A 9,699-nucleotide genomic window follows, 5' to 3' on the forward strand; every position below is an offset into this window, starting at 1 on the left:
AAAAAACGTGACGCGTAAAGAGCGTGGTGCGATCGGCAAGTACAAATCGTGCAGCAGTTGTCGCGCGAAAGAAGCATTTACACACGCATTGCACTCTCATACCTCCAGTTTCCGAGGTCTATTTACTTTGTACTTCGAGGTGGACAGACTGTAGAGGGTGTAGATTTCAAATAAGAGTCACCATTTGAGTAACCCCTGGTGCAATTCACATTCCCTGTGTGGAAGATTAAGATCACATCTTCCATGGGGGTGTATGGATTTCAACTGGAATAGCAATAATCACTGCATGCCAAAGATTGATGTATTTTGTTTAGGGAACAAACCAAAAGCTAGATGACCTCCTATAAATGAAAGTCCTTAGGAGGGGAGAGGGTCGAAAAGGTTGATTACGTTTGTAAAAAACTAGTTAAAATGTCAGTCAAAGTTGATTTTTTTAGATTTGAATTTTCAAGCTTTCACTCTTATGTTAGAGAGAGGGAGGGAGGGGTCAGCATAAGCGAAAGGACTTTTCATTTATAGAACATCTTCAAACTTTGGTTTGTTCCCAAAGGTTTGATTTCACTGAATATAAAATTGCTGTCACAAATAAAATAACCACTGCAGATATATGCTGATAAAAGAGACAGGCAGAGCTATGTGTGATTGAGGAGTATTTAGTGACCTTGCTTTTCTGACCAACCCATCTCATTGATCTACATCATATGTACACAAAAAGCCAAAGACAGATATGGATTTTAGTGTGAATTTCAAAGTACATAGGTCAGAAAAATTGTGTCACTTAGTAACTCTACCCCTTACTCTAGACTTTCAATTAACCAATCAGGACCTTACTTTCAGTATTCAAACACCATTACGATGTGTAGCAAGGATTCCAGTAGTGAGATAGTGGCTTGCTGTTATCGCCAATTCAGAGAAACAGTTTCAACACATTTCTTCTTCAGGTTGGGAAACCAAATAAATGTCCACAGAATGGAGTGTTTTTTCCATCAAAGTCATTAATAAAGAAACTGATGATCCTGTCAATCAAACTCTTCATGGCCTGTAATTGGTTAGTCGCGCATAATTGACCTTTTCGGTAAATCCCATAAGCCTTTGCGAGTATGCCAGAGATGTTGTCATTTGACGTCACACAGACTTGCAATGTGCAGTAACAATGTTCGATGAATGATGTGCGCATCAGCGTGACATCAAGTGACGACATCTCAGGAGTACACCAGAGATGTCATCATTTGACGCCATGCCGACTTGCAATGCGCAGTAACAATGTTCGATGTGCACATCAAGTGACGACATCTCATGAGTACACCCGAGATGTCGTCATTTGACACCATGCCGACTTGCAATGTGCAGTAACAATGTTCGATGAACAATGTGCGCATCGGCGTGACATCAAGTGACGACATCTCAGGAGTACACCCGAGATGTCATCATTTGACGCCATGCCGACTTGCAATGTGCAGTATGAACGATGTGTGCATCGGCGTGACATCAAGTGACGACATCTCAGGAGTACACCCGAGATGTCATCATTTGACGCCATGCCGACTTGCTATGTGCAGTAACAATGTTCGATGAACGATGTGTGCATCGGCGTGATGTCAAATGACGACATCTCATGGGAATTAAACCAGTCATATAACATTCTGTGTAAGGTTACATAATGTATGCTGCCAGTTTGAGGCTCTCCCCGCACATTGTGCATAATGGCGGAACCATGCAAGTAGCGAATTGGCAGTGATGGTGAATGAAAATTTCAGCTAGGGCTTCATAATTTGATTTGATAAATTTTGACACTGACACAGGTATGTGCCAGGGGTGTGTGTACCTTTCAGTTTGAACTATATTTGTTATGATGTTACTCAAATTATTGTTTTAATAAATACTAGAATGACAGTATTTTACTCTATGTTGATTGTGTCTCGGTGTTAATTTATATTATGTATAAATTAATTTGGCTTTATCCGTATTATACATGTACATGTATATAACCAAGGATTCAGAGAGTTGTAATGAGTAGCGACTTAAAATGACTGAAATGAGGCAAACGACTTGAGTGATATTCAGTGCATTTGTGCATTTCCTCAAAACAAGTGGGTCAGTCAGTTGGAAAAAAAAAATTAGCAAAAGGTATCATATTTTAAGGATCAAATTTACATTCACAAAAATCCCATCAATTGTATTGAGTTAGTGTATGAAACTTAGAATTACTGACTACCCTAGATTTCGTAGTTTGTTTGGCTTATAGGCAAAAATAATTTGGTTTTTGTTACTGTGCACGTCAATAAAGTCCCAACTTAACACTTGTGTAAATTCACATACAGTTTGATGCCTCATTTGTCCAAATTGATTGATGACAGAATGACCTTTTGAATGCAATAACTTGCAGTCATCTCAATTTTAACAGTTGCAGTAATTCCTATGGATTTGATCCTGCTACTTAATATTCATTTTGTTTCGATATTGTAAGGTGAAAAAACAATTCACAGCAATAATCAATACATGAAATTAAATAGCCTTGTTCAAGGCCTAAGATTTCCTCCCTACTTGAACTATTTTATGGCTCGCTAAGTCAGTGAGGGCCACAGATTACGGCTATTATTTAATGACCGTGCATATGCTGAAAAAATTGAACTTGGGCTTAGGCTACGAACCGCCAAAACGACCCCCTCATCTCACCCTATGGGCTCGTAGGCTCAACCTGAGTTTGACTTACGCATGATTATAGGTAGTCGCAGTCTGTGCCCTCATATCATTGGACTTAGCGAGCCCCAAAAGCAGTGCAGATTAGAAACTAGGATTCAAGTGCTGGTCATAAGGGGCTTAAATTCCTATCCGGTTGCGTCAAAGTCATCTGTCTCTAAAATTGTGTACCTTTATTTATTTATGAAGAATCTTGAGAAGCAGGAAAACCACATCAATAGGAATTACTGCAACTTTAAAATCCTGGGTAGGTCATAGGCGTAGATCCCGTGGGGGATGGGGGGATAAATCCCCCCAATATTTTGTCAGGGGGGATGGCCCATACAATCATCCCCCAATGTTGATGCTTGTATGTGGGTTTCTGACAAAATTAACCTCATATTTGGCTATTTAGCCCCCAAATTGCTTCGTGCCCATTTGTACCATAACCGTATTATGTCACCAAACGGTGCTGAATTCACTATATTTTAAGAATTTTTCCAACCCCATCCCCCCAATGTCAAAAAGAAATCTACGCCTCTGGGGTCGGTGCTACGAACCGCCAAAACGACCCCCTCATCTCGCCCTATGGGCTCGTAGGCTCAACCTGAGTTTGACTTACGCATGATTATAGGTAGTCGCAGTCTGTGCCCTCATATCATTGGACTTAGCGAGCCCCAAAAGCAGTGCAGATTAGAAACTAGGATTCAAGTGCTGGTCATAAGGGGCTTAAATTCCTATCTGGTTGCGTCAAAGTCATCTGTCTCTAAAATTGTGTACCTTTATTTATTTATGAAGAATCTTGAGAAGCAGGAAAACCACATCAATAGGAATTACTGCAACTTTAAAATCCTGGGTAGGTCATAGGCGTAGATCCCGTGGGGATGGGGATAAATCCCCCAATATTTTGTCAGGGGATGGCCCATACAATCATCCCCCAATGTTGATGCTTGTATGTGGGTTTCTGACAAAATTAACCTCATATTTGGCTATTTAGCCCCCAAATTGCTTCGCGCCCATTTGTACCATAACCGTATTATGTCACCAAACGGTGCTGAATTCACTATCCCCCCGCAATGTCAAAAAGAAATCTACGCCTCTGGGGTCGGTGCAAAAATTGAACTGGATACTTTCTTTTTGGGATGGGTCTATAAGGCTGCGTTCACATAGAAGTATACTATTACAGGTGCACGCGTATATAGTTAAATCGAGCAAGGCAATTTCATAGTACCGGGTCACATAAGGCTACGATCGCATAGAAGTATACTATTCGGGTATACGATGCACGTTTTGCAGGTGCAGCGTATAGATTAAATCGAGCAAGGTAATTTCATAGTACCGGGTCACATAAGAGCTATTCGAAAAGGCCGTATACCTGCGTATAGTATAGTATAGTGGGAATCGCGCGTGTTCGATTTTAGTGCAGCGTATACCGTCCAAATTTTAAAAACCTAAACCATATGTGGGCAAATTAATTTTTTTTAATAGATGCACTATCTAATTCTGCACATTATGACACCTCATTGAATGCAATGTGACCTCAAGAAGTAAAGTTACAAGCATTTGATAAGACGAAGAAAATGGGTAAACTGACATACTAAGCTATTAAGCTATACTGAAATCGCTCATTCGATCAGGCTGAGTTCACATAGTATACTCATATGAACTCAGCCTGAACGAATGAGCGTATTTCGTATAGCGAATACCGTATACTTCTATGTGAACTCAGCCTAAGAGACTGTTCTGAACAAAGACTATGCTACAGGGAGTTTCTGAAAGATTCATGGTACTAGAGCCGAACTGCCTCCTACCAATATTTCCCAAACACCCTGTTTCAGTGCTGGCTGCATGTAGTGGTAACACAAAACCCTCAGTTATTTGGATGACCATTTTCCATTTCTATTAGCATGTATCAAATGTGTGGCATATACATGGGAGGTCGAGTTAGCGCAGCGGTAATTCCCTCACTTTGCACCACTGAGGTCCCGGGTTCAAGCCCGGCGCGGCCCAAGGACTCATGTGCACTTGGTTTATCGATCCATGCTCACTCTACAGGTTTTCTCCGGGATCTCCGGTTTCCTCCTGCTTTCAAAATCGGTGATTAGTTGTTTCGTTATCAAAAACTTCCTTCACCCAATGGAATTTGGGGAGCTGCAGAAAATAGGTGGATGTTACAATCTAAGTGCGGATAGGTTTGCGCCGGGTTCGGCTGCAACTAGCCTAGTTGATGCGATCTGATTGTGATGATTCACCACATGGCGAAATTACAGCGCTTTGAATCCTCTGGAAAAAGCGCTATATAAATTCTGAAATTTATTTTTATTTATTTTATTTATTTATTTACATTAATGGAACTAGAGCAGCAAGTTCTACCAGATATAGTTTTCAATTTTCTCTATTGGTGTAAATTTTAGGATTAGTTGGCTAGCTTAGATTAAATATTGTTAGCACTAAATATATTTTGGGTCGGGAGGTTTCATCATGACACAGTCCAAAGATACTGGAATTGTCCAGATCAATCCCCAACAATAACATTGGCTCTGCATTGGATTTAGTGAGGAGACCAGAAAAATTGACAGTGTATCTCTGAAGGCTGAAAACAAGCTTTAAAAGCAATGGGGTTTGTACTAGTTTTGGTACAATAACCAAACAAGGAGAATATAAAATTTTAGTGTTTGCCACCAAGGCACAAGATGATAACATGATGTAAAAATAATTTTGAACAAATTCCAATGTTCATAATCTGATTACTCAGACCAACATCATTTGCTTATGTTTATTATATTTTTCTCACTCCATTATTGCTGACTGGTCTGTGGATCACATCATGTCACTTAGAGTCAAATACACTATTTGCCCTGCCATGAACGACTAGAAAAATGTGAGAATTTTAAGAATTGGATTTAAAATAAATATTGGTCCACTGATAAAGCCCGGGTGATAAAGTGTGCTTATCAATAAGTTTGCCCTACAATGTTCTTGCAAGGTGTCATCATAATGATCAAGGGGAATGAGTCGCATGTCAACCCTGGTCTAAAATGAGTTTTACATGTTTCTAAAGAGAACATTTAGGCTGTCAGAAACTGAAAACCCCACGTTGATATGACTTTAATTTGCAAAGTTACATCAATTTATTTATAAAACAATATAAAACAAAAAATAATTTGAACACTTTCTGTGCCAATACCTTTAAATCAATATCATTTTCCTTGATCGTATCACATATTCAACAATTGCCTGAATTGGACCAAATATTTGTAAGCACACAGCTGGTCTCCTGTATTGTAGGGCTTCATCCCTTTGTCTGTAGCATGTATAGCTTCATTAAATGTATGGCTTCATATACTAGTTAAAATATAATGGTGTTGTGTATGCAGGACCTCGTCTGTAGTATTAAAATATTCCTCTTGGTGAGTCAGTGACGTCAACAGATTGAGGCAGCTGTTAGCTGTTGCACTCACACATCTATGCTGTCACTTTAAATGCATGCATTTATACACCAGCAACAGCACCATCAACTGTCCAATCACAGTCAACTAGACCTTTCAAGTTCCGGACTGTAAGTTAGCGATTGAGCTGCATGCAGTCTGGGCTCTCAACACCAATTTCAACTTTGATAATAATTATTACACAAAAATGACTGAACTTGTTCAAACTATTGAATAAAACAGAAAGAAACACACACATTTTATGTCATTCCATGCATGGATTTATTAAATCCAGAATAATATTTCATACCATTGGTTTAGTTATAATAAAAAATCACATAAGTCAAGGTGATGTAGTATATTAACACAAACTCAAGTTTATAGTGCATCAATATTGCTACATGTACATCTTGAAAGGACTTACATGTACTAGATGCTACTATATTGATAAAAAGTTGGACGGAAATTTCATAATACATTATTTCATAATTAACATTAATTACATTTAACAATAATCTCTATAGAAATTTACAGAATAAAAAAAAACCAAAACAATAAAGAATCAAAACTGAACAAATTTAACTATAAAATATTGATATGACTTCCAAATAATGACATACTAATTCATAAACAATTATTAAAAATCATTATCAGTTAAAATCAGTCAAACTTTTTCCAAAAAAAATTGCTGTGTTTACTAGCTAAAATTAATTGCAAAATTTGGGTCAGTTGGGGCCTTAAATACATTTCATTTCATAATAATCCAAATGTTTTTCATTCATGATGACTGTATGATCAGGATATTAAAAAATTAACAAAATCGATGATGTAAATTAATCCAATAATACAGAACAACAAAATAACACTGGCCACAATTGCACAAATAAAGTATGCACATACGGTTTCCTGAAGGGTGAAAACAATACAACACATATGATCCAATCATGCCCAAGTAGGCAATTTTGACAATTCAGTCATCATCATCATCTCTACGTACAATTGCAGAAATCCTTTCCACACATGTTGGGTGAAAATTTATGAGCTTTTATTATTTCACTTTTCTTTGTATTTTATTGATTTCTGCTCCCTATATCGTCACCCTATTACGCTAATTGCCCAAGTCTTTTTTGTTGTTGTAATTTTGAGAACAAAGTACAAAATATGGTTCAAGCATGCATTTAAACATATTTATTCACCAATCTTTGCACAAAAACTAATGATAATGAGACAAATAATTTAAGTGATTACGTAACTGATGCATGCTTGAACCATCTTTTGTACTTTGTTCTCAATATTACAAAAAATGACTTAAAGTCATAATGTACGATCTTATAATATGAATTTGGTTAATTTTTTTCAAACCTGATTTTTTGGCATATTTGTAATGTTTACACATGTCACAACTTGCACCTAAATGGAATCAGCCAAATTTGTTGTGTTTGTAGGTAAACAGAGCAAAGTTAGACATAAAGTCATAATTCAAGAAATTATGACTTTATGTCCGCCCATAGAACTGCGTGTTAAACAGCCAAAATAACAAGCAGTGTTTCTATCACGTTACCTCGTTATTTCAGCTCAAAATGGACAGAAACCATTCCCGATCATTATTACTAGTATTATTTCAGCATTTTGAGTATATAATGACAAATTAAAAATTTGAAGGAAATCGTACATTAAGCCTTTAAGCAATTATCGTAATTGGGTGACGATATTTGCCTTATCTCAATGTCAAAATTGCCACCTTTGGCCTGACTGAATCGGATTTTGTCCTACATTTTTATACTACATACATATGATGCAATCTAGCCAAATGATCGAGGTAGTCACACATACATTTCCACTTTAACATTATGATTGGCTGCCATGCCATAGGCTGACTAAAAATTCTTAACCCATTCTTAAAAACACTAAATAGATTATTCAGGTTCGTAGGTAAACATAAAAGATTTCTTTTGAACAAAACCAACATTTTTACTAACTATTGACACGGTTGGACGTATCCTGACTGAAGAGGAAGAGTATTATCAGCCAGAAGAGGATCATACATATCCTTTGTAAGGAGTGTGATGCCAATTACAAGAAGAATTAAAGAATCTGTATGGATCAGGAGATGAGGACCCCATGTTATGAACAGAGATGAGGGGGCCCACTTCTTAAGTCATATGCATGATCTTCTCCTGGCTGATAATACACCCTCTGAGGGAAGGATACACCCAACCAGAAGTAAGGATCAACATCCATCATTCTGATGATGCCTACCGAGTATCGACCATGATACCATCAATAGCACTTGAGTTTTGGTTTTGTTCAAAAGAAATCTTTTAAAATCATTCTTGAACAGCTATAATAATATTGGCAATCTGATTGGCCTATCCTTGTGTCTCATGCACATTCTATATGGCAACTACATTCAAGAATACATGCTACATTGAATGACTGCGTACGCTGGCATAGTATTTTGTATTCAGGAACATGAATGAGCACTTGGCGGATTCACCAACTTCATACATGGAGTGAAAATTTCACATAAGTGGACGTAAATTACATCCAAACATAATTTTCTGGCTGATCTGTTTATGAATGACAATAAAAGTATTGTTTTGACACCCAGCCATGTATCTATAACCTAATATAACACAAAATAGATACCATTACTTTCATGTGGCACGACTCACTGACCTGCCTCGTTGTTCCACTTAAAATGGTATTTACCGTATTAAATGTCAGGCGATAGATACACGGCTGTGTCTCAAAACAATACTAGCCTCCAAATCTAATTAAGACTGAATGCTCAGGGCACAGACTACTATAGACTATTTGCTAACAGCCAAAGTCCCTGTGCTTTGTATGCTGTGAATCCTCGCATATTCATGAGGGCCGATTGATCAAGTCTAACAAATCACACCACCGTTACATGATAAGAGCATTTTGTGTCTTTGTGTTTACATGAAAAACCATAAAAATGTGCAGTATTATGCGTAGCAGTTTCGTCTAGTGCACTTCATGACACGATTGGCCCTCATTAACAGGTGATGCTGAGACTTAACCTATTTGCATGTACCCTGTGGCTCAGGATTTTTTCCTGAACATTTTTTGACTTTGTTATTCGTTTGTGTTCTCACACCTAGTTAAATTTCACCCTGATTGTATTGGCATACCTGATTTCATTTACTTAACACACATTCATGCACTTATATGAATAGCACCTACAAAGGTACGAGTCTATCTTACTGGATGGAATAATAAAATGAATATCTTGTAATACATTGTTATATACAGGTAATAAAATAACTCCTGAGCACCTACGATTTGATAAATTACATAGCGCACACCACACAGTACTTTGACATGTGATATGATATGATCCAATCAGGCAAAAACATGCATTTTGAAAATTTAGTTATAACATTGATTATCAACCATACATACTATTAGTCTATTACTATTACATTACTATTACTTTGCATGACTTTGAATTCTAACATTTTCTTGGTGGCAAAGCTGAGAGCATTTTTAATGCCAATATTTTTGTATGCATCATATTATATCACATATTCTTTAAACTAAACAACTTCTATTTGAATTTTTTTTT

Source organism: Amphiura filiformis, chromosome 13 (genome assembly GCF_039555335.1).
Source record: "Amphiura filiformis chromosome 13, Afil_fr2py, whole genome shotgun sequence".
Classification (NCBI taxonomy): Eukaryota; Metazoa; Echinodermata; class Ophiuroidea; order Amphilepidida; family Amphiuridae; genus Amphiura; species Amphiura filiformis.